The sequence below is a fragment of the Triturus cristatus genome, chromosome 11 (assembly GCF_964204655.1).
Source record: "Triturus cristatus chromosome 11, aTriCri1.1, whole genome shotgun sequence".
Classification (NCBI taxonomy): Eukaryota; Metazoa; Chordata; class Amphibia; order Caudata; family Salamandridae; genus Triturus; species Triturus cristatus.
In genome coordinates this window covers 394488104-394512644 of record NC_140594.1, presented here as the reverse complement: position 1 = coordinate 394512644, position 24541 = coordinate 394488104, and the positions used below count along the sequence as shown (strand labels likewise).

At 46.2% G+C, this 24541-nt stretch overlaps 1 long non-coding RNA gene across 1 annotated transcript; it reads right to left on the bottom strand.

Moving 5' to 3' along the window:
• Positions 1 to 90: 90 nt before the first annotated feature.
• LOC146784267 (uncharacterized) lies at positions 91 to 22887 on the bottom strand. Its single transcript, XR_014970815.1, has 3 exons — positions 22656 to 22887; positions 6734 to 6871; positions 91 to 1537 (listed from the first exon to the last, which is right to left on the bottom strand). It is a non-coding gene; the product is annotated as an uncharacterized LOC146784267 (long non-coding RNA).
• Between the last annotated feature and the right edge of the window lie 1654 nt (positions 22888 to 24541).

The following is a 24541-nucleotide window of genomic DNA, read 5'->3' as shown; positions in this document are numbered from 1 at the left end:
ATGCGTGGTAATGGCATTTGCATTTTAATGGCATGCATTACAACGGAACACGTGGTTCCGTCATACATCCCACCAGAAGACACCTACAGATTGGGGCATGGCTCAAGTAAGTGAGGTGACTGTACGATCAGATTTCTCGATATTAAGAGTAAATCTCAGGTTAATTAATAACCACACATGCAGAGATTTAGGGACAAGGTGCAAAGTCCATGTAACTTGGAATACCACATTAGGTGACATCCAGAAATAGAGAGCATAATTCATATTATTCGGGGTGCTGCAATAGGAGGCATCAGGACATCTAAGTCAATTCACAGATTACTGAAGTTCTTGGACTAATGAACGCTATACAGTAGGATATGTCTGGACAATGATGGCAAAGTTTGGATCCCTGACAGAACCTCACTGGAAAACACATGGAAGCATGAGCCGGTGTTTAGATAGCATAAAGCACAAAACCAGGATACTGCCGATTAATCGAAAATTTTAGATACGTTTTACACACCACACCAGAAAGCAGCCAGCTACTAAAGCAAGGCATACAGTTGGAAAACGTCTTCAGTCAAGTGAATCTTCTGAAATCTGACCTCACCAAACATGAATTAGTAGCAGTCCACTTCAGAGGCTCAACTCTCTTGAAGCAAGATACAGAGTCACATTCAAAAGTATTTGTCTCACGCAGAAAAGCATTCATCCACACAACATACCAATGCTTAGCAGATGACCATGTTCAAGTCACCTTCACAACCAAGATAAATACATGTAGGAGACCAACCATTCTCAGTGACAGGCCTCCACCTCCAGAATAACCAGGGCAAGCAAATCTACAGGCTCCCAATCATTGATGCTGTTTAGAATGAGACTCAACACCCACCTGGTATAATTGTGTTCTTCAAGCAGCCTCCGCACCTCTCTACAACAGATATTTGATGTCACACATGCCTCATGTTTACATTGTAAAGTATATCTTACATTTCCATTTCTAATATGTACCCTGTACTTTGTGAACTGAACTACACAACTAATTCATGAACCATGTATCAGCCTTCACGCCACACCATGTAGGTATGCCACATCAATGTCTCTTTGTCTAAAAGCAACTGTGCTCTGCAGTGTGGACTACATAAGCAATTTAAACACAGGCATAATGGCTGTCACTGGGAGAATAAAGGCATTCTTCATATCACATCAGCTGCCATATTATGAGCATCTAGAGATGAAAGCCTGTGCTCAGTTTGTGCCCCAGACCTGCAGTAATGTCTAGGTGAGGAGTAAAGCCTTCAGGATTTCAGGCCCCGGGTTTGGTGAGGTTAGCCAGTGGCTGTGTTGCATCTTCTGGTGCGTTACCTTCCTCTCTACTGGCATGGATGGATACAACACATATGAGGATGATCATGATCAGGCCCATGACCACGCAGATGCCAACGGTGACCTTGCACCGGATGCTAGCACTGGTGCTTGTGCTGGCGATTGTGCTAGGGCCAGTTCTTGGCAAGGTGGACACCATAGGAGTCGGTTTCTGATGGAATCGCTCACACTGCGGAAAGACAATCAAATCACAAGGTTGAATGATAATAGAAAAATCCCATTACAAGTTTAAAGGCATCACATTATATCACTGATACAGTTCTTTCATTTTGTGAACAACTGTCTTCGATTTCACAATCTAGATAAAGTGAGTATAACTGTTGCAAACGTCCAAGCATTGTTTTTTCTCCAGCAAGACTTAGCATAATTTTCTTCACCAGCAGTGGCAGCACCAAAATGGGTTTCCTTGCTCCTTAAAGGTGATAAATCAATCAGTTATTGCTACTCACATTAGGTTTTAAAATGATCTAATGGAGGTGACCCCGTCCTCTCAAAATAAAGTTGACTGACATTTATTTTCAAGAGTTATTGGTGGAGCTCTGTACATGTGTCTGATGGAAATAGCATATAGCAGATGCAGGGGATGATTTAGGGCCAGGATCTCCAACACGTAGCTCGGGGCTACTGGCAGCTCACCAGAACCCTAGAAGTAGCTCTTGAAGATGATGCTAAACCCAGTACTTCATTCAGAGGATATGTACTCATCTCAAGACCATGAGAGTGGCAGCCAGCCAAAGCAATGGTAGGGTCTCATTATAACATTCAAACAGACACTGTGTGAGCCTATGTGGTCTGCCACATGACCATCTGTCTTAACAGACGTGTCATGCTCTAAGCATTGCTTTATCAGTCACATTATCTGTGCATCAAGGGCAATGAAAGAAGATGGCCAGCAGTATCTAGAGCAGGAACCACTGTGGCCTCACCAAATTGTGGGACTGCAGGAGCCAAGGTGAAAATGTGTGAGTTTGGTGCAAGATTAGCTCAGAAGGGGAGGAGCGCAGGGTCTGGATACAGAGCTGTGGCATTTAAGAGTCTCACGTCCATGTGGCAGTAGGAGTATACATATGTGCATATTTCTGTGTGAGTGGGTGGCTCTTCTATTGTCTCCCTCACCAAGAATCAGTATGGATTCCTGGAAGCTAATCCTGGTGTTAAATATTGCCAAAATTATATGCTGCCCCCCACTCCATCATAAGGGATACATCTCTGGCACAATTGTATCCATTCATGAAATAATAGTGGAATAATAATACAAAAAGAGCAATTGATGGCTGGAATGCTGAAGAATGTCAAACATTCACCCCCAGTACAGAGTTCTGGGTTAAATCCATCATTTTGTATACACACCATGCCATTCCAGTTTAAATCCAGCCATAAGCAATTCAGTCTTGACCCTACTGCTTATGGGAACAGTCCAGCGCTAACTGCCAGGCCAGGTCCTCATAGGACTGGAAACAAGAATCCTGTGACCTGTTTCGAGGTATCAACCCTCATCAGCCAGGCTAGCTTAAATCCAGTGGCATGTTGAGCAGAGGACCAACGTCTGAACATACCTGTCCCACTCGGAGTGACAAATGCAAAAAGAACAATTGATAAACAGAATGCTGAACAATGTCAAACATTCACCCGTAGTACAGAGATCTGGGCCTAAATCTGTTTTTTTGCCCACCATGCCATTCCAGTTTTGGCTGGGTTCATACTGGAGTGACGAGGCAAGCAAAATAATGTTGGATTGAGCCCAGATCTGTAACTGGGAGTGAGTGTTTGAAAAGTTTCAGCACTCCGTCCTTCATTTTATTTTGTGATGTTGCCATGTGCTCACTAAGTGTGTAAGGGAATGCCCAGATGTTGGTCCCTTTCTCACTACGCCACTGGATTTAAGCTAGCCTGGCTAATGAGGGGCGATACCCTGAAACTGGTTCCAGGATGCTTGTTTCCAGTCCAGGGAATACCTGGCTTAGCAGTTCGGGCCGGACTGTTCCCATGGGGAGCAGGGTCAATACTGGTTTGCACATGGCTGGACCTAAACTGGGGTGATGTTGCGAGCAAAATAATATTTAATTAAACACAGATCTGTGACAAGGGGGTAAGTGTTTAAAAAGCTTCAACATTCCGTCCTTTATTTTATTTTGTTGCTCAGTGGAATAATAATAGTCTTCCTGGATATATTTTGGGCATTTGTTGTCTAATTGTGGCATACTGGAAGAGATCATTGACATAAGAACATGGGCTGATTTCAGCTATCCCTGACAATCTAGTAGCCACCCCTCGCATAATAATGGCCATAACTGACATATTGTGCACATCCTGTTTAGGATGTTGTCCACCCTTGGCAGAGAGGTGGCCATGGTATTATGGTGGGAATTACCGGCATCCTAGTGGCATCCATGGCATTGTGGTGAGCATCCATGGTCTTGATTGTAATGTCTGGACATTGAAAGCCGAATCTGTCAATGTGAGGAAATTGTACAAGTGCACACTTGATGAAGATAACAAGGCAATGTTTGGGGACTATGTGCTTCCTAAAAATGAAAACTAATATTTAGAAAGAAAAAGTTATATATTTTTCCAGAAAAGGTGTTTCATATGGAAAATAGAGTTTGTTTGCCTAAAATGGAAAGTGGTACTTATAAAGAAATAAGTGCATTTTCAGAAACCAGAAGGTTGAATTTCCACACAAAAAATACATTTAAAGCTCTTGTCCTTGCCTGAAATGTTTAGGTGGGCACTACTGATAAACCTACTTAGTTAGGGTGTTCACTAGTTTAATTTTAACAGATGTGGTCAGTATTTTAAAGTAATAACATTTGGTATTAGCTTAATAGGAGTTTTCATGACCAGAAGTAGCTCTCACTATAAAACCTTTAGAAGCGCCTGATAAAGAGTGTATTTGAAGGAGACATCAGCCTCATTCTGACACTGCTGCCCCCAGCCTATGTCTGCCCAAAGACTCCATGCAAATGGGGCACAATATTTGCAGTTCAAGACTTTCCTTTTCCAAATCACTATTTAGAGGTGCGCTAGGCCAGAAGCCATTGGCACCCTGAACTTTAATTGAAGTGGGTGTTCTGTCCTGGCCAGGGTGGCCAGCAGAAGCAGAGCTTTCAAAAGTTGCCTAATTCGGACCATGGAGTTACAACTGGTTGCTCATATAGAGGATAAAGAGAATTGCGATTCTGCCGCAAACATGGCATAGTTCGGGATTTACCCTTTAATTTGTCATCTGCCAGATAATATATGGATTAAAGAAGCAGCAAAAAAAAAAAAAGAATCTAGTTCTTTACGATCAAATGTTACAACAAACAATTCAGGCAATAGGCATATCCACTTTAAAAAAAAGTTTTATAAAACAAAAAATAACAAATATCCGTGATTTTAATTGAGTCATTAAGGGTGAGCGGAGGAAGTGATGCTAGCCATGCACATAGTGGTGCGCTTGAGACATTAAGGGCAAGCCAAGGGAGTGATGCTAGCCATACACTTAGTGGTGCGCTTGTGACATTAAGGGTCAATGGAGGGACTGATGCTAGCCATACACATAGTGGTGCGCCTGTGACATTAAGGGTCAGCGGAGGGAGTGATGCTAGCCATACACATACTGGTACACTTGTGACATTAGGGTGAGCAGAGAGAGAGATGCTAGTCATACACATAGTGGTGTGCTTGTGACATTAAGTGTGAGTGGAGGGAGGGATGCAAGCCATACACAGTGGTGTGCTTGCGACATTTAGGGTGACCGGAGGGAGTGATGGTAGTCATACACATAGTGATGAGCTTCTGACATTTAGGGTGAGTGGAGGGAATGATGTTAGCCATACACATAGTAGTGTGCTTGTGACATTAAGGGTGTGCGGAGGGAGTGATGTTAGCCATACACATAGTGATGAGCTTCTGACATTTAGGGTGTGCGGAGGGAGTGATGTTAGCCATACACATAGTGATGAGCTTCTGACATTATGGTGAACAGAGAAAGTGATGTTAGACATACACATAGTGGTGTGCTTGTGACATTAAGGGTGAGCGGAGGAAGCGATGTTAGACATACACATAGTGATGAGCTTCTGACATTATGGTGAACAGAGAAAGTGATGTTAGACATACACATAGTGGTGTGCTTGTGACATTAAGGGTGAGTGGAGGGAGTGATGCTAGCCATACACTATCTTGTGACATTAAGGGTGAGCGGAGGGAGGGATGCAAGCCACCCACAGTGGTGTGCTTGCGACATTAAGGGTGTGCAGAGGGCGAGACCCTGAGTGGCACTACCTATACACATTGTGGTGTACTTGTGACTTTAAGGGTGTATGGAAGAATAGACCATGTGGTGTGCTGCATAATTTCGTGGTCCCCATCCTGACAATCCTGCCACCGCCCATAGTGCGATTAGAACCCGCCAAGTGCCTCAGAGGTCTTAAGCCATCATTTTTTGTGATGAATTTAAACTTTACTTCGCCTCAGTTTTGTAAATCCTTTGTGCCGGAGAAGGGGCAGCTGTGAAGTCAAAGGTTGCTAAACTTGCAGAAAACAGAGCTAGACACTAGGGATCAAGAGGAAACAGCTCTATTTGGACAAGCTTCCAACACGGTGTATTGAGAATCAAAAGGAAAAGATCGGTGTGATATTGGGGATTACACAGTAGGCTGTAAGGCAATGCAAACCTAATGAAAAGGGTGTGATGTATAGACACTCGAGAAAGAGCTGTGAATGGTTTGACCATACTCCTGGGAAGGTAGGGAAGCTGCAGCAGCATCCATGTGTGGCTACTCTGACAGGTGGCGAAGAGTGTGGTTTTGACCGGCCATCCCTGCCCTAAAGTAGTGCATAAGCTTGCAATTTCTAAGGAGGTCACGTGTTTCTGGATTTACTATATCTTAGACTAAAAGCAGAGCATATATTTGGAGGTCAAGTGCAATAAGAATAAACAATCACGTGTAAATGCGTGTCATTTGCTATGAACATTTACCACAAACCTGACATTCGCGCTAAATCTTTACTGCAAATGCACTTTTTTCATGCGAAATGCGTTTACACATCAAAAATTGATGCGAGGACTCATTTTGCACTAAAATATGGCACTAAACAACGGATTTGCATTTTACATAATTTGGCATAATTTTGATGAAATTTCACGCAATTATGCAAAAGCAAATGATACAAATTTCGCACACAAACGCACGTGGCAGCATTTATAATCGTATTGCCACTAGGATTTCTGCATTCTCACGTGCCCTCTTGCCACCTGGCTAACCGTACTGCATAGATTTGGAGTTTCCCTCAGACATTAACTTTGCACAAAGTTAGGTGCCACCTTCTAGCAGAACGTGGGCAATAACTTAAGCGCAAGCATGATCCATTTACTCACATCGGCTGTAAGGCTCTGCAATCGATCCATCATTTCGGGCACCTGCTCAGTCCTCTCGTTGACCTGCTGGACAGTGCCAACCAGTAAGTTGCCAATCTCATCCACTTCCTCTTGGAGCCCCCTCACGCGCTGGTCACCCTAACATGAAAGAAAGAAAGAAAGAAAGAAAGAAAGAAAGAAAGAAAAAGAAAAAATAATAAACAATAGCACACACTTCACAGGATCCTGGAACCCAGCCCCATCACTAATCATGTACATGGCACAGGAATGTGAATAGTCAGTGATGAACCAGACCCTATTACCACCTGCCGGAAATTTTCAATGAGGTCATCAGACTCTATGGCCTCTTACCAAACATCCACAGAGGACTCGATTAGTCAGGATATCATTAGTCAGGATATCTCCACTAAGGGTAGAGACAGACCGAAACCTGATGGCCTCAGCCATTGCTAAAGGCCATGCATTTACTTAGGACGACCCCAAAAATTCAGAACAAGACTTCATAGGCGCGGTGGCTGTTAGAGAATTCGTAAAATGCCCAAATTCATATATATCTCCTACATTCTCCAAAGCCTCAACTGGCTGAAATTAGAATCAAGGATAAAATCAATTACATTTAGGGGCCCCGGACTTTAAACTGTACTTTCAGCTACAATGGCTAGCCCGCTGGTTGGCAGGCAACAATAGGGAAGAACTGGGGGTTATAGGCAGCCCTCAACACCGGGGGTCATATTGGAAATGCTGTTGAGGGGTTAAGCTGAAACTGGCACAATGGTCCACCTTGTTCACCATAGCATCTTGCTTCTGAAAAGCAGTAGTGAGAAAAACCAACTGCACAGTTTTTATGCTCCTGCTCTCCCATAGGCTTGCCCACTCTAAGTGGGAGAGGGTTTACAGAACGGAGATTGGAGGAGTGGACGAGAGCGTGAATCAAAACAATGGGAGACTTGTGAGGAGGGGCAGGAGAATACTCAGGATGGAAACCTTGGTTGAGGAAGATGGCTTACGCCAGATGCAATTTCCGACATATACCCAGCTGCGGCATACGCGGTCCCAATTGTGGGGACATCACCCATCGGACATGCAGATCCAGGACGTACTCCAGACTCTGCTCACATTTGGAGGGGGAAACAAATTAATTTCCTGGTTTTATAAAATGTCGTTACTCATGGCAATTGCTGACCTATCGACAACTGCGAGGCAAGTTGGATAGGGTATTCATGGGAAAGGAGTGGGAACAGTCACTGGAATACATACACAAGATTTTCCAGAACACTACCTACAAACATTTGAAGTTTAACTGCCTGCACATGACATACGTCACCCCTCACAGAGTAAATGTTATAAAAAGAATTGATGCTATGAGCTGTTGTTGCTCAGAATTTGGACGCTGACTTCATACACCTGGATTGGAGCTGCCTGATAGTGGAACAATTTTGGGCCAAAGTGGAAGAGGACGTAGAGCGCATGCTCAACAGACAAAATATACTCACAATAAATGTCTGACTGCTAGGATAATATTGGCACAGATCATAAAATAAAGTAGACAATAAATTCTTAGACCCCGTCCTTACAATAGCCTGAAAGGACATAGCATTAATTGGAATTCAGCAGACTGACCGTCACATTGCAGGTGGAAGAGAATTGTGGAGAAATGGGCTATAGCAGAAGGGGCAGCTCTCTGGAAAGATGAGCAGAGGGGGCTACGCAGGAAGCCCATAGCAGACCTTTGGCTGGAAGTACTGATGGCATTTGACAGGAGATGCTGGGGTAGGGACATGAACATGGCAGAATCACCCACGAGAGGACTGGGGAGGGGATATGGACCACAGTCCCTGATGGCTGTTACTAATTAGCACCCAAAGCATGTTGAACAGTCAGCATTATCCCAGGGCGGTCTACCTGGTTTTAGGGTCTGAGATGGGGAGGAGAGCAGTATATTGGGTGGAACATGGGGAGTGCTTTGGAGCGGGGGCATAAGCAATAGTTTAAATGGTTATGAACTATACAGGTTAAGCAAAGTGTCCAATTCTCCCTGAATTGGTTGATGGGAGCGACAGTTCTACACCATGAGCATGTTCCTATAATCTGCGATAATTGTTAAAAAGTGTACTGGCAATGCATAGGTGAATGGGACTGCTGCCATGTTACTAACTGCAAAAAAAAAAAAAAAAAACAGCAATTGTTTAAAAAAATAAAAGGATAAAATCAATTATAAGCAAATCCTGTGCACACGTGACCGGGTAGTAATCCCATCGATATCTTCTACAATCTGGTGCTTGAAGATCTCAACAAACATGAAAACAAATTAGATAAATCTAGACACAAAGGCAGAGACAATCTATCAAGAAATGAGCGTTTGGCACTTGAGGAACTCACTTCCAATCATGACATAATCATTAAGGAGGCCGATAAGGGCGGAAATGTAATTGTCATGAACAAATCTGACTATCATGCTGAAATCATCTCTCAACTTAACGACTCTACTTGCTTTGAACCTCTCACCAGCAATCCTACTGGCAACCTCACCAAACTGATCAACAAAAACCTTAGTGATTGGCACTCCCTTGGTTTACTAGACGATGAAGAAGTACTGTACATGAGGGTTGATAAACCCGTGTCTCCCTGGTTATACACATTACCTAAAATACACAAGCATCCCACCCGGCCACCCGGTAGACCTATTGTCTCAGGGATAGGAGGCCCTACGGAACGACTAGCTCAATATGTGGATGTATTTCTCAATACCCTGGTTAGGAACCTTCCGTCTTTCATACAGGATACTAAACATATTCTGAGTATTCTCAATGATCTCCAATGGCAACCAGGCATGATTTTGGCAACACTGGATGTGGTGTCTTTATACACCTCAATCAAACCTGATCTTGGTCTTGAAGCGGTCACACAATTTTTGGAGGTTAGATCGGCTTCTTTATGGCAACATACCAACATGTTAATATCCATGATGGATATAATACTTAAAAACAATTGTTTTTTGTTTGAAGGGAAATGGTACAAACAAACCAAAGGTGTAGCCATGGGCTCAAGGTTTTCACCTTCGTTCGCCAACCTCTACATCGGCTCATTAGAGGCAACCTGGATTTGGGGCATTAAGGGCACAATGTGGACTAATTCAATTGTATACTGGGGTCGTTACATCGACGATTGCTTTTTACTATGGTCTGGCACCCAAGAAGAGCTTGATGACTTCTGCATCCACCTCAATTCTAATAACATGGACATGAAGTTCACATGCAATTGTAGTATCTCACACATTACCTTTTTAGATGTAGAATTTTATGTTAAGGACAACACCTTACAAAGCAGACTTTTTCGTAAGGAGACAGTGTGTAACGCCATTCTCCATGCCACCAGCTCTCACCCCACATATCAGATTCAAGCCATTCCTTATGGTGAACTCATCAGAGCTAGAAGGAACTGCAGTGAAGACACTGAATTCAACAAATGCATGACTGACATGGGAAAAAGATTCTCTCAACGCGGATACGATACTAACCTCATCAATAAAGCTGTCAACAGAGTCATCAAAACGGACAGAAATAACACACTTCGACCTAAAACTCGGATCAAACCTACCCTCCAAACAACTAGACTGATAACCAACTATAATGGCCTCAGCTCTGTGATCAGAAGAAGCATGAACAAACATTGGAACATTCTTCTCACAGACAGAAATCTCAAAGAGATCATCACCACCAAACCTTCGATCACATTCAGACGTGGAAGAACTTTGCGCAACAGGCTTAGCCCTACCGTTCCTCATTCTGCCCCTACACGCTCTTGGCTCACACCTCACACCATTGGCTTCCACAAATGTGGATTCTGTGGTGTTTGCAAATGGGCATTGAATGGAGTCAAGGAATTCTCCAGCCATCATAAACGCCGTTTTGAAATCAGGTCTAACATTAATTGCAACACTGAATTCGTTGTGTATGTGCTTGAGTGCACCTGCAAGAGCCAATACGTGGGCAGCACCATCAGAGCCCTGAAAGAAAGAATCAGCGAACATGCCAGAGCCATTCACACCAACGACTCAAGAATCAGCGAACATGCCAGAGCCATTCACACCAACGACTCAAGATACCCCATGGCCATACATATAGGCTCTTGCCCCACTCAAGGAGCTCACAAGAGATTTTCCTTTTTTGGAATTGACATTGCCCAACCCAACATAAGGGGTGGCAACCGTGAACTAAGATTGAGACGCCTTGAAGCAACCTGGATAATGCGTCTTCACACAGTGAGCCACGGCCAAAATTCTGACCACGAACTTCAATATTTCTTGGGTTCTTAACTTGTACTGCTCTTCTTTCTTATCTCCCACTCATTGCTCTTTTGCCCTTTATTGCTGACTACTCCTCTTGTGCTCTTAAAAAGCTTTTTTAACTTTTTTCCATACTTTGTTGTCCACTTCTTCCCTCGAATAACTGTTTCTCTCTTCCTTCCTTGTTTTTTTTCTTTTCTCTCCACTAGAACTTTAGCCTTTATTTTCCTATTTCTGAACTTTTTATTATTTTGTTCGTTTGATACACTGCGAAATATATACTACATCTAAGACATGTTATTCTTTTTAAACGTTTACTTTTTGTTACTCATATTCACAGCACTTATTATTCTCTTTGATTCTATCTTTCTGCATTAATTGTAATTATGTGGATTCTATAATTATGCTTCCTCTTCTTTTTCTATCTTTCCCTACATTCATCTTGCCACTCCCCCTTTTTTTCTACTATGTCATGTACATTTCGTGTTCACTTGCTCACAATTTATTTTGTTCTGACTTTAACCTTTGTACTGTTGATGTGGCATTTGCCCATCTCGCGATTGTGTATTCATGCTTTTTGCTTTTTAATTACTTTTTCACGTCATTTTGCTTGCAACAACATGATTGATTGGGCGTAGTCTCTCCTTTGTTTTTACCTACGTCACTAGAACCCTCACTTCCGGCCTTTTTCACGAAGGTTAGCCTTCTAGTCTTCAGTTGTATTTTCCTTTATAACCGCTTTCCGGTTTTCCCTCCATCCTCCCGCACTTCGGCAGACAGATCTCCTACTTTGCACCGTCATATACAGGTATTTGTTTTATCCCCGTACGCATTGGCTCTCATGCCGTACCTTTGTTGTGCCCTTTAGTTCCTCATTCCTACCGTTTCCTTCCAGCCCATTGGTTTCCTGGTCGCACCGACCCATGGGAGACCGCTTTACTTTTGATCCCGATGGCCTTTCGTTATTTTCTCGTGACATTGCTCATCGTGGTGAGTTTTGTGTGCAGGTTTGCTTCCACACTACGTTGCTATTGATTTAACTAGTATACCCTCCTCTCAGCCTGCTCCTACATTTTCTGTTTTGCCTTTTGCTTTTCTTCACAACCCTGCTGTTTTTTCATAGTGTTAGCTGTCATTTGACATCACCTGTCGACTTAGACTAGTTGTTTTTAATCTTATTTATCTAGCGCCTGTGTACTCTTTTCATTACTTTTCACCCTGTTCTTTTTACGGCACCCCTACCTCGTTTTCTGCCCCTTTGCCTCACAGTTGTTGCATCTCTTGACGTTTAATGTTCGACATGTTCTCGAATCTGCAGTTTTAATTTTCCGTGGTTTTGCGCCATTGGCTGTTTCTTTTTTCTTTCCAAATTTGTTTCAGCTGAATGTTTCCATCACTTGTTTTGCTTAATATGTTTAGACATTCTCTACAATTTGTTTCGTACCAATATTATTTCAATTAGGCAGCACCACTTGTTGAGACCGTATTTATCCTAGAGTTGTTCATTTCTCATGCTTTTTGTCATTTAGTCTTCATTGATGAACCCTTACCTTTCTTTTCAAATTCTCTTGCCGTTTTCCTTTTTGTTTTTACCCCTTTTTCAATGGCATTTGTCCTTTTTCATATAGTGTAATGTCACTTATTGTGTCACTTTATTTACCGTGCTCTGGGTTTGTTTTTTCCTTTTTAATTCACATTATGTTTTGTCACAACCATGTTTATTTTTATTGTCACTCGGTTCCTTTTGCTTTGTGGTTTTTTGATCCAATATCATATTGTTTCCCAGCCCTGAAGAGTCACAGTTGTTCTACTGTTGACGAAACACGTGTCGGCTGGCGCCCTTTGTACTGATGAAAGACATCGTTTGAATTAAAACAACATCTTTCTATTGTTCTTTGAACTTTGTTGTTTTTTCTGTATTCTCATTAACAAAATTGTCACGTGTGCACAGGATTTGCTTATATTTGTTCTGGTATGGGCTTTTGCCCACACCTTATACAGGGGTTTTGGGTATTCCCCTGACCTGTTTGCACCGTTAAGCATTGGTTCTTTGTTTCATCTGTCCGTTTATCTGCCTTAGCGCCATTTATCCTGTCTCCAAAACCCTCTCTGGTCCATAAAATCAATTATGCCACCATCGTTCACAAACTCGACCAAGGTATTATTCTAGCTACACAAAGCAAGTTAACATTTGCACCCATACCAGCTAATTATCATCAACATCATCAAAAAAGTTGGAAATTCCTGGCTGGAGAAAATAATTGGCCTATTGTCCTGCAAATTCCAGAGCAAGAGCAGGAAAACAATCAATCAATATTTGTTACGCACAGCTTATCACCTCGAGAAGCATCCAGGCCCTGGGGAACAGTGAGCCTCAGTCGAAGAGCCAGCTCTTGAGTCCCTTCCTGAAGTCGTTGAGAGAAGGGGCAGTTTGGAGGTGGAATGGGAGGTCATTCCAGGATTTGGCAGTGAGGTAGGAGAAAGAGCAGCCTCCACTGTGGCTCCGTCGGATGTGGGGAACGTGTGCGAGGGTGGTGGATCGAAGTTGTCTGGTCGGACGGTGCCATGTCAGGAGGTGGTTGATTTTTTTTGTTTAAACATTTTTTTATTATTTTCGTACCAACATCCCAATACAATTCCCACAAGAGCCCCAGCACCCCACCGAAGAGCGTTACATACGACATTTCAACTGTGTATACATGGCAAAGGTTACCCTTCCCGCTTGGGCTCCCCCCTCCCACTCCCTCCCGCAACCCATGTCAGTGCGCCCCCGTCTGCCTATCCTCCCCCAGATACGGCCCCCCCTATTACTATGACTCGTGCTGGGGTATTCAAACCTATCTCTGGCAGCTTGGGCTTTCCCCCAGCTTCAGCAGCTTCGGATGCGTCCTCCCACCATCGTGACCCCCCTCCTACTCCCCGCTTATCGCTTCCTCCCGTCGGTCAGGTATGCTCCCTTCCCCTCCACCGTCAGACACCAGCCCCTGAAGTTCAACCACCAATGACTCCCATGCACGGGCCGTCGCTAATGCCTTGTCGTCGTTCCTCCTATGCGCTAATTGCAAACGAAGTGTGCCCTCGGCGCCTGCCCATTTCGCAAACGCAGTCCTCCACCTCAGAAAGCTAGGTCCCACCCTTGACTTCCAATGCATGGTTAGCTCCCTCTTGGCCATAATCAACCCTAAGTCATAAAACTTACTAGTAACCTTCGTACGGCCGGTGTGGGGGAACCAAAGCAACAGGCAGGCTCCCATCTCCGAAGCAATGGTGCGCTCTGTCACTTGATTCAAGCAGTCTATGACGTCCTCCCAGTAACTACCCAACTCCGTGCATGCCCAAAACATATGACGAAAATCAGCCCCATCTCCCCCACAGCGCGGGCACTGAGAATGCGTGCCCCCAAAATATTGCAATATCTTAACTGGCGTCAGGTAAGCCCTGTGCAGTGTAAAAAAACTGAACTAGCTGAAACCGGGCATTACGCGTTCCCTTCCAGGCCCGCCGCACCAGCATTGACCATGTCGACTCGGGGATGGGCTTCCCAAGGTCCGCTTCCCATTTAATCTTCAACGTGTCCAGGGGCAGCAAGCGCTCCATCGACAGCCTTCGATAGAGGCAGGTAATAGCCTTGGACGTCCCCGCGGCCATGACCACATATTGGCAGCCCGCGGCGACCGGCGGTTCCGAGAGCCCCACATTCCAATGCTTCTGGAGGCCCGCTACGAGGGCAGCATGAAGTAAATAGTCTCCCCGTGGGAGCCCATAAGAGTCCTGCAGGTCCTGGCAGGGCAAAAGCACCCCCTCCCTAAATAAGTCGCCCACCACTTGTATGCCAAGATCCTCCCACGCGGCCAGTCCCGACCAATCGCCCCCATGCGGGAGCGCCGTGCACATACCCAGGGGGATCTCCGGGGCATAAGGGTGGACTATGGCGGCCCTCCTCTGACACCGGTTCCAGCACAGCCTGAGGGTGCGCTCCTCCAGAGTGAGCTGGGCGAGGTCCATCCGCTGTTGGAGGACTATGAAAGCGAGCACATGGCGAGGAATTAACCTGCCCTGCGGGCCCTCTGGGTCTCTATACTCCCTTGCCACCACCTGTGTGAGCCATTGTAGCTGTGCTGCCAGGTAATACCACTCGAAGTCCGGGACCGCCAGGCCCCCCCCCGCTCTTGGCCGCCGCAATGTGGTCAAAGCCACCCGCCGCCTACCCGAGCCCCATACGAAGCCCGTGGATAGCGCACGAAGCCGCTCAAAAAATGATGCCGGAATCCATATGGGCAATGTACGAAAAAAGTACAGGAGACGCGGCAGCGCCACCATCTTCAACAGCGATACTCGCCCAGCACTGGATAGTGGGAGCGTGCTCCAGAAATCTATGCTGCCACACAAGCACCGGATTGCTCTGCCAACGTTCCCTTCCAGCAAATCAAGCTGGGTGTGGTAGATATTAACCCCCAGATATCGCAGACAATGGTCCTCCCAACGTATCACTTCCAACGATTGGGGAGCCTGTCCATTAGGCAACAACGGGAACAAGCATGTCTTGCCCCAGTTTACTTTGAGCCCCGACAGGCGACCAAAGACATCCAGCAAGGCGGTCGCTCCGTGCAGTGCGCCATCTGCGTCTGCCAAAAACATCAGCAGATCGTCCGCATAAAGGGATATATAGCAGGAGGTGGTTGATGTAGAAGGGTTTGGCGTTGTGGAGAGCCATGTAAGCGAGGGTGAGCAGTTTGAACTGGCATCTCTTTGGAATGGGAACCCAGAATAATACTCAAACACCATATGCATGAATCAAAACTGTAAAGGCAACCTGGAACGTTAACCAACCTAGTTGCAAAGGCACTGCAATGTGGTCAAGTGTGCTCTCACAATAGCAGCTCCTTCACCCTGCCAGACTTTGCAACAGCCTATATAACCATATTTTAGCTCAGCAAATTTCCCTTTCACCTTAGAGTTTGAATTGTTTTTTTAAATTGCTGATCATCCAGAGTCTAGCATCATTTTAATCTGCTATGTGCAGTTCAGGACATATCGACATTTAAAAGTGTATCTTGACCACAATTTTGAAACCCCAGTTACATAAAGGAACTGGTGGATGCCCAGATCCCTGGGGCCCCGAATACCCACACATTTTTTACGAAGACCAATTGTTCACAAGATACAAACCCCTAAAATGTGGTACCATTGGGGTGGGGAGCAAATGTGGGTGTCATTTCAGTTACTGCTCAGTGGCCCCCCCTACCTAAACTTTTAATTTTGAGACAAGGTGGAGCAGTAGCTAGTAACAAGGCCGGCTTTAGGGCGGTGCGACCGGTGCCACCGCACCGGGTGCTGGCTTCCTGGGGGCGCCGTGTTTGCAAGTTTATTATGCTTTTGAAGCACCTGCTGCAGCGTTTCTTTCCCCAGCAATTACCAGGCCTCACATAAATGTCAAGATAACTCGTGTGATTAATTATCTTCCTGGAAAGAGATGAGCATTTTATATAGTTGTGGTTTTGACTTCGGTGAAGTTAGTGCAGAGGGTTAATATGCCTGCTGCAAAGAACGTGTACCAAGTAGATTACAGAGTGCCTATGATGTAAACAGATCAGCAGGTTACTGCTTTCAAAAGAGACATCTTTTTTGATACTTGCAATTTATAACTTAATGTCCTAATATAGAATAGTGAGCTATTAACTTTCATCCTAGAACTGCATACACACAGCACCGTATACATTATTAAAATATTGATTAATGTTGCAAAAAGGGTTCATTTGGCTAGAAATCGATTCTTATTATTAAAGAAAGCTCCCAACTATGCTGTTTCTTTTTCGACTCTGCGTTTGTGCTTCTCCACACAAAGCACTCTTAAACTATACTGCCTACCAGTATGGATGACATGTGACTCCTACACTTTTAGTCCTTTGGCTTATGTAACATTTCCTATACACTGATTTACACACGGATGATTGATTGTCTCTGTGTAAAGTGTGTGTGATGCAAAGTGCTCTGACACCCTAAACTGGTATGAGTGGCGCTACATAACTAATTCAATGCATCTGAGAGAGTGTGGTTATGGAGACTTGGTCACTGTTAAAGGGTGCTAGTGAGTGAATCCGTGGTGGAGGTGGTCATTGGGGGGGGCACCAACAGACATTGTCGCACAGGGCACCACCAGCACTAAAGCCGGCCCTGGCTAGTAACTCACAAACTACGTTCAATGCTACCCGTCACCAAACACTGATCCGCCAAAAGACTCTCTAACTAGGCACAAACCTCAGGCTGGTCTCTTTGGGCACTCTCAAAACTGAATTTTTCGCTAGGAACGAATGTCATTTCACTTCTGGGGGAGGATTTAGGGGTGCTTAAAATATCTGTGTGCTTTCTATCAATCAAAAGCATTTGTAAAGTGTGGAACTGCTTCCTTCCAAAGCGTCCCGACACCCAAAGGCAGGGCCGGACTGGCCGTAGTGGGCACCGGGCAATCCCCCGGTGCGCCGCACGGGTGGGGGCCGGTTTTGGGCCTCTGGGGGCCGTTTTTGTTACAGGGCCGTTTTTGCAGCATAGCTGCAAAATCGGCCGTGTAACAAAATCAGACGAAAACCGGCCCTGGCAAAGAGTTTGGCGGCACCCCCAAGCCCCGGGGGGCTGGCCGAGCACTTTGCCAGGGACGGTTTTGGTTCCCAGTCCGGCCCTGCCCAAAGGCTACAGAGACTGGTATCAGACGGAAACTACCTTGAGAGTTAATCAGAGTCAAACAGAAAAGTTTTTAAGTCTCTTTTAAAAATGGCAGCTGACGGTGCTGGTGCTTTGTGGCACTCCTGTTAAAAGATTCTCATGCTCCTCGGCTCAGACCCACTGTATTGCCATCACTTCTTTTCACTGAAGCCAAAGACGCTGAGAAACTCAGACAAACAGCAGATACATCAGAACAGACTTGATACATTCTAGCATTCAGTCAAGCGCCTCTGAATGACAGACTTGCAAACAAAGCCATAGTAAGAGGCTGGGACACTTAGGCTTCCAAGAACGTCTGAGAACTCACAATCTTTGTCCCATACACTACTAAATCATTCTGAATTATTATAGCACCTTACCACATAAGCACTACAAAACTGGGGTTGTATCTGGGCCATGGAAGGTGCAAAGGCGGTCCATTTTTGAAGCACATTTTCTTCTATTCTATACTATCGGATTTGTAAAGTGCGTCGCTACTCACAGGCTCCCCATTGCTGCGATCTCACCAGCAGCTATCCAACACTGAATCCAAGTACTAATTGGGAAGTCAGCTCAGTCACAAACAGCCAAGCTTTCAGAGCTTTTCTTAAAGTAAGTTCTTGCTCCATTTGGTGCAACCTAATCGGCAAGGAGTTCCATAACTTAGGAAGCCAGATAAGAGAACTTTTGGAACTGCCTTGAGTTACGCGTTTGCCAACCTGCAGACCCTACCAAGGGTATAGGGCTGCACTAAGGGTTGTTATTACTGACAGCCTTTATTGTAATAGGCCCTGTGAGTAATAGAAAGGGCCCTGAACTGCACCTGTTCAATCCGGAGCCACTGGAGCCCTACCAGCGCGCTCTCTCTTTAGGTTTTGCCTGCACATCGCTTGCGTTGTGCTTGTGAAATCTCTGGTATTTAAAAGGGGGTTCTTCTCACTTCCCATAGCTGAATTACTGTGTTCATTAGCTTTTGTGTGGAACTTTGTTTGTGTTAACGTCCCCAGGCTGCCTGCATTTACGATACTTCTACTAAAGCTGTTCACACTGTTTAAGCTCCATTCACTGTCAAGATAAGAACTCTTTCCATGGAAAAGGCAGACAGCTTATAACAGTATGCTGGAATGCTTGCTTTTTATTTAACCCCGGGCGTAGCGCAATACGCGGAGGTCCACTGAGTTGCAAACAAACTCTGTGGAAGTCCGCTCCACCACACGCCTCCACCCCTCCCCCATTATTACAAATAATTAAACATTAATTAAAAATACATTTAAAACCACTTATCTGTACTAATACTTGTTATAATAGGGGCGGGTGAGGCGGGTGCTGGCCAACTCCACTCCGCTGCGTAGTGTGCAGAGATTTGCCTTCTCTGCAGAACGTGGAGAAAGGAAATCTCTGCACACTCCGCTGGCGGAGCGGAGTTCTCTGCCCGGGGGAATTTTTATTACTTAGTTGTGCAAAGCAGATGCTTTAGCCTTAGAACGTTTGTGGCATTTTCCTATTCATGCCTCAGTGCCTTTCTTTGCATTTGTAGGCATTATCAGATTGATCTTTTCAATTTAAACTATTTTGTCCTTATGATCAAGTTCTAAATGTTGTTATAAACATTGCAAGTTAAAAATAAAGTTAATATACAAGAGCTATGCTATATTTTACTACTAAACAGGCAGCCACAAGTGCAGTTACCTTGCAGACGACAGGGTCATGATTTGAATGGTGGAGCAGGTGCAGTAGAACCGGGCCCAAATATCATCAGAACTCCTCTAAACACATTATATTGCTATATTTGACTACTAAACAGGCAGTCACAATTGCAGCTACCTTGCTGTTAAAAGGGACTTAATTTGAATGGTGCAGCAGGTGTATTGGCAACGGGGCGAAAAGCTCTAGGGGCCCCAAAAAACCCATATTAATGCTAAAATATAAAACTAAACAGGCAGTCACAAGTACAGCTACCTTGCAGACAACAGTATCATGATTTGAATGGTGCAGCAGGTGCAGTTGCACTGGACACAAAGGTTTCAGAACTCCACTAAAACACCAAATATTGCTATATTTTACTACTATACAGTCACAAGTGCAGTTATTTTGCAGGCAACATGGTGATTATTTGAATGGTGCAGCAGGTGCAGTGGCATCGGGACTAAAAGCTCCAAGCACCCTACTAAACACCGATTATTGCTATATTTTACAACTAAACAGACAGTCACAATTGCAGTCATCTTTCAGGCACTAGGGTCATGATTTGAATGGGGTTGCAGGTGCAGTGGTACCGGGCAAAACATTCATCAGAACTCATCTAATCAACTGATATATTTTACAACTAAACAGGCAGTCACAAGTGCAGTTATCTAGCAAGCACAAGGGTTGTGATTTGAATGGTGCAGCAGGTTCAGTATCACCAGGACCAAATTATCTAGTCACCCCACTAAACACCTAATATTGCTACTATATTTTGCTTCTAAACAGGCAGTCACAAGCACAATCACCTTGCAGACAACAGGGTCATGGTTTGAATAGTGCAGCAGGTGCAGTGGCACCAGGCCCAAAAGTTGTCTGAAATCCTCCAAACACCTAATATTGCTATATTTGACCACTGTACAGGCAGACACATTTGCAGTTATCTTGTAGTTAAAAGGGGACTGATTTAAATGGTGCAGCAGGCGCAGTGGCACCAGGTCCAAAAGTTGTCAGAACTCTAAACACATAATATTGCTAATACTTCAATTAATTCTATTATTTCACTCTTTCATTTTTCAAAATTTTGCTATTACTTACCCGCACTGCACCACTAGTAACAACACTATATATTGCCTTTTTGTACATTAACAAGTCATAACAAACACCAGCTTATTATTAATCACATAGGCAAAACCTGATGCATTTACCAATGCTTGTTTAGTGCATGACTGCAGACACTTTGAGCTGTCTTTGGCAACACTAATTAGATCCATACTGCAGATACAGAGCCACTGCATATCCTGGATGTTTACACAGAACTTTGGAAAACATTATGTTGTGGTGAATGTGGCTGCCCGCGGCACACACACTGTGCCCACTCATGAGGATGGCCACCTTAGTGCCACAATAGGCACAACAACATGTCTAGTGGTTGGGACCCTTCGGGAGTCCCCAAAGTCTGACACCACCCACACATCACGTCCGGCACATCAGAGGGTGGGGGCAAGTAACTTATACCTGCCCCCGTCCATCTGGCTTTCCTGTTGTGCCTTCTGGCCACAGCGTCTCCCTCCCTACCGCATACCCGGCGTGCTGGCTGGGGTGCGTCGCTACGGTAGGAACATGTTAACTTGTTAATTTGTGTTGCAGGTGGAGTTACAGGGCGATCCGGAGGCTGAATGGTAGATAGGGGTACCCTCTTCAGGATCACCAGAGGGGTGCAGAAGCCAAACAACCCCAGGAGTCTTTACGGCAGGACCCTGGAAGAAAGCGATTGCGCCCGCTAGTCCTTCGGGCGGTTGTAATCCTGAGCTACCTGGGGCTTGCCTGGACACGTTACGCCCCTAAAAAGGCGTGAGTAAAGGGATGGGCTGGTGGTCCACTGTATTTAAGGGAATAATCCCCACAAAATGGTAGCACCGATTGGGTTGGCCACTGTGCAGTTTGGCTCATCAGGTGGGCAGGGCAGCTTAGGTGAGTCACCGCTGCCTGCCCTTGGATTGCCCATAAATTAACCCACCGCGTTGGCATATTTCTGGTATGAAATAAAACCTGCAGCAAAATGTTTCCCAAAAAACATGTCTTGTGTGTTTATTCATGGATGTGCATGCTATGTTCTTCATGTTGGGTGAGTTGCCTATGTCAGCACTAGGCGGTACAGATACATTTCTGGTTCACACTGTAGCGCGCACGGAATAGCTGCGCCACTCTGTGCCTATTCCACTTTGCAGGCCAAACAGACGTGTCAGCTGCCTTTGCCAAATGTTATTGTTCTCCGTTTTATTGTAGTAAACGCCTCTGATGTGAACTGCGGTGCGTGGGTCGCTGGACAATGCGCCCGCTGCAACTTCTGCATAGGACTTCCAGGACACTGCGATTAACCTCTGAGGGGCGAAACCGCCCTTCGCTTCTTGTGGGGCTCCGGAAAACGAGTCACGTTGGGATGGACAGCATTTAACACATTCTTGGGACGAGGAAAGTTCCATTTCTGTTATATATGCTGACATCAGTACCGTACAACCGGATCGACATAAACACATTACAACGTTACTTAAGTAGACCTGCTCGTTTCCTCGCCTAACGTGAAAATACGATGCATCGTGGAGACGCGTCTCGCGCTTCTTTTCACTCTTCTATGGAAAGAGTTTCTCTTTTCTAAAGCGCTCAAGTAAGCAGATCACCCTCTGCGGATGTCTCTGCGGATGGTGTAACTTTTGAAGTGACGCTGTACAGTGGTTCTGGACCTAGACTCATCTAATAGGAAAATGTCAGGAAGCAACAGTGGAGGCTCCGGGGTCAGTCAGGAGCTCCCAGGCCAAGGTAATGTGTACGGTGGCCCCCTGCCCCCCCCCCCACACACACACCGCGGAGGCCTAGGTTACACCACTGTCCTCTCACACTTATGTGCAGTCAGAACGCGAGGACTTTTGAAAGGAAACCGATAAGGTCAAAAGCTGAGCGCCCTCTAACTGCAACGACGACAAGGGCTGGGGGTCTTTTATTTTCCCTTTGTTACTTCGAACACACCAAAGCGCTTAAATTATCGGTTAAACACTTAAGTTACTGTCCATGGGCACCGAGGACAGATATGAAACCAAAGTTAGTGAACTTAAAATCAAGGGGACGACGTCATTCACTCTAGCACAATTCGACAAAAGGGCACCACTATCCACACACAAGTAATGTTGAGTAAAAAACCCCGGGACACGTCACGCTCGTGACGTCAGATCGCTTGTCAGCTACGCCCGTCCTTACCATTTTGTCCGCCGGATTCACGCCTCCTCTTGATCAACGTGCACTCACGGCTGGAAAGCTCACGCTCTTCCTCGGCCTAGTCGTCTTCAGCAGTGGAAGCCCCACTCTGCACCCGACCCAACACGGCAAACAAGTTCCTGGTCTGTCCGTCCTTCCTCTCTCCCTCTGGGTTTGATACGCTTCTAGCCACTGCTCACCTCCTCCTCTACCGGTCTCTCCTGTGGCCGGGCTCGTTCGACAAGGAAATGAAAACACCTGTAGAGGCAACAGGTGGGCGGGGCAAGGAAGAATGAGGGCAGAGCTGGGAGGCCCGTTTCAGTGTTTGCCTGGCAGAGTTCTTTGCTTATCGTGGGACCTTGGCCCTATTCCCACGCGGCTACGATAGCTGGGTACCTGTTTTGCAATCTCAGCTGCTAGTGACCACACCGTCATCCGCTTCAGTCAACACGCATACACAGACATCACCCAAAGATTACACTGACACTTTATTTGTGGGTGAAGAACTGCTGCAGGTTTATTTCATACAACACAGTATGATAATAAAATTGGGTTATCTTACGGGCGATCCAGGGCAGGCAGCCCCTTGCTGCCCGCCCGCCTGGTGAGCCAGCACACACGGTGGGTCGATGCCCGGCAGTGTGGCACATAAATATCTGCAGATCATCCACTGGGTCACGTGATCTGCCTCCTACTCCCGCCCCTTCCGACAGGGGCGGAGCGTGTTGTGGCCACCCACGGTTGGTCAGGCCCCCCAACCGCCCGAAGGACTAACGGGGCGCCGTCGCGGTCTTCCCAGAACCCCCTTCGGCTCCTGGACCTTGGCTCGGGCACCCTTACTGTGCCGGACAGGGGTACCCTTACTGTACCGCCTGTCGCAGAGGTACCCTTACTGTACCAGTCTGCATCCAGATCGCCCTGTAACTCCGCCTGCAACGCAAAAAAGAAAAATTAAACATTCCAATAACGCGCTGAGCCTGACACGCGGGGTAAGAGGAAAGGGTGGGAGAACGAGTGTCCAGGCTGGGTGCGGCGCGCAGGAGACAGAGGAGGAACTGGGCGAGAGAGCCCACTAAGTAGGGAGTAAGCCGCGCCCCCCACCCCCCCAGCCCGCCCCCAGCTCCACGCGATAGGGGTTTTTCCCAAGTGGGCGTAGGCCTCGCGCGCGAGGCAGCAAGGGGGGAAGGCTCCGACGGGCGGCCACTAGAATGCTGCCCTGCTGATGTCCCACTGCGTGGGACGCGGGCAGCGGCATAGTGACCACACCGTCATCCGCTTCAGTCAACACGCATACACAGACATCACCCAAAGATTACACTGACACTTTATTTGTGGGTGAAGAACTGCTGCAGGTTTATTTCATACAACACAGTATGATAATAAAATTGGGTTATCTTACGGGCGATCCAGGGCAGGCAGCCCCTTGCTGCCCGCCCGCCTGGTGAGCCAGCACACACGGTGGGTCGATGCCCGGCAGTGTGGCACATAAATATCTGCAGATCATCCACTGGGTCACGTGATCTGCCTCCTACTCCCGCCCCTTCCGACAGGGGCGGAGCGTGTTGTGGCCACCCCCGGTTGGTCAGGCCCCCCAACCGCCCGAAGGACTAACGGGGCGCCGTCGCGGTCTTCCCAGAACCCCCTTCGGCTCCTGGACCTTGGCTCGGGCACCCTTACTGTGCCGGACAGGGGTACCCTTACTGTACCGCCTGTCGCAGAGGTACCCTTACTGTACCAGTCTGCATCCAGATCGCCCTGTAACTCCGCCACAACTCTGGGGAGGCTACCGACGCTGCCAGAGCCCCCCTCTCCTAACAAGTGCTACTGATGTCCCTTGCCAGCCAATGCCTCTTGCACATCCAGCAGGAACATGTCCATGCCTACCCTGG